This window comes from Dendrobates tinctorius, unplaced genomic scaffold (genome assembly GCF_039654945.1).
Source record: "Dendrobates tinctorius isolate UK_male_01 unplaced genomic scaffold, ASM3965494v1 ptg000048l, whole genome shotgun sequence".
Lineage (NCBI taxonomy): Eukaryota > Metazoa > Chordata > Amphibia > Anura > Dendrobatidae > Dendrobates > Dendrobates tinctorius.
This window is the reverse complement of record NW_027361716.1, coordinates 6,120,001-6,122,500: the sequence shown is the minus strand read 5'-3', so window position 1 is coordinate 6,122,500 and position 2,500 is coordinate 6,120,001.

Below are 2,500 nucleotides of genomic sequence, written 5' to 3'. Positions count from 1 at the left end.
TCCGAGTCCATTAGCCAGGACAGCGGTCTGTGGCTGCTGGACAAGATCAAGAGAAAAACCTCTTACCTGATGGCACCCACGGTGCTTCTTTTGATTAGCGGCAAGTCGCACATGTAATGTTGCTACAGAATAGATTATCTAAAGAACAGTCAAAGATAAAGTCAGTTTGGTCCTGGAAACTCGCTCCATAACAGATCACTGTCATGGGGAATAGACTAGTAAACATGCAAATTGAACAACAAAGACAAAAGGTCAAAAAGATAACGAAACATAGACCGCAGGATTAGAACCTGCGCGGGGAGACCCCAATGGATTTCTAGTCCATCGCCTTAACCACTCAGCCACGACTACTCAGACGTCAAGCTGTTATGAGTTTCACACATGTTTTCTAATAGCACCATGATCAAGCTCAGTGATCAACCCTCTGGAAGACATCTCAGAAAATGAAAAGAAAATACAAGGTCTCAGTAAAATGCAAAAATCTGATTTAAAGTTATCATCAATGGGAACCATTCACAGTTTAAAGCTTTTCCCTCTTCATAATGTGGATTTGGAGTCAGTCAGCTCCAAAAACATCCTTAAAAATAATCCGAAAATGCTGAGAAGACTGAACATAATCATTTCCAAGTAAAAAAGACTTGATGTTCATTTGATCAGGCTTTGGAGCGTCTATTAACCATCTCAAGTTTCCAAAAATGTCCAGCGGTTAACTGAAATTACCATATCAATCTTCAGCTGTTTTTCACTTTGAACAGCTCCATACCTATAATAAAAGTCAAGGATAAGGTTCGAAAGACCCTATAAAGGGTCCTGATTGACTTTTGTGTGCTACAAAAAAAAGCCACAAAACACATTCAAAAGACGCCAAAAAGAATTTTTAGAAAAACACCACCAAAAATGTTTATAAGGCACTTTAGGAAATTCTGGAAAACACAAGAAAAGATGGCTTAGAGAAAAATCAAAAACACTTCCTGAAGCCATTTAGGCTTCAAATCCTTGTCAGATTCACCCACTTGGAAAGAGTGTTATGTGAATATTGACTCAAGTCACAGAGTATGAGATTGCATGGTATGATATAGACAATGAGTGACATACACAATTTTAATTTTAGCTAAACCGACTTGATTGACAGCTTTGACAATGTTATTCCATGAATCCTTGATCTCTTTTATTATGTGGATTTTAAATTGCTTGTTTCATCATAAACATTGGGCATGGTCGATATGAGTGCAGATGGAGAAATCGAAATGTGTGCCCAGGTTCCACTGAGATTTGTACTCAGATGACTGAATTTAAACTCCAGAGTGCTAACCATTACACCATGGAACCAACCATGACACAATCATTGCTGCGGCTTGTTGTGCTGAATAAAGCATATGAAATCGTGAACGATGGCGAAAACAGGCTCCAAAGCTGCAGTGCAAATCTGCAATCATACACAATGGTAAATTGATATCTTATAACCTTTCTTTCCACAAATTTACCAACATTTCCACGATATCACAGCTAGCGCAGTTTGAAATGTTGATGAAAAGTGGCTAGTAAAAAGATTGCTGTATCTGTTACTTGGAAAAAGTGTGAAAAAAATAAATTGCAAAAATTATACTGTTAGAAAACTTTTCATCTAGTAGTCGGTAAAGATTAGCATTGCGTGGTAAAAGGCTTCATCTGAGAGATAATTTAAGGTTTGTGCAAATCAAAGTGCATGTCCCAGTCCATTAGCCAGGACAGCGGTCTGTGGCTGCTGGACAAGATCAAGAGAAAAACCTCTTACCTGATGGCACCCACGGTGCTTCTTTTGATTTTGATTTTCATGTAATGTTGCTCCAGAATAGATTATCTAAAGAACAGTCAAAGATAAAGTCAGTTTGGTCCGAGAAACTCGCTCCATCACAGATCACTGTCATGTGGAATAGACTAGTAAACATGCAAATTGAACAACAAAGATAAAAGGTCAAAAAGTTATTGAAACATAGACGTAGTCGGCAGGATTTGCACCTGTGCGGGGAGACCCCAATGGATTTCTTGCCCATCGCCTTAACCACTCTGCCACGACTACTCGGACTTGAAGGTGTTATGAGTTTCACACACGTTTTCTAATAGCACCATGATCAAGCTCAGTGATCAACCCTCTGGAAGACATCTCAGAAAATGAAAAGAAAATACAAGGTCTCAGTAAAATGCAAAAATCTGATTTAAAGTTATCATCAATGGGAACCATTCACAGTTTAAAGCTTTTCCCTCTTCATAATGTGGATTTGGAGTCAGTCAGCTCCAAAAACATCCTTAAAAATAATCCGAAAATGCTGAGAAGACTGAACATAATCATTTCCAAGTAAAAAAGACTTGATGTTCATTTGATCAGGCTTTGGAGCGTCTATTAACCATCTCAAGTTTCCAAAAATGTCCAGCGGTTAACTGAAATTACCATATCAATCTTAAGATGTTTTTCACTTTGAACAGCTCCATACCTATAATACAAGTCAACGGTAAGGTTCGA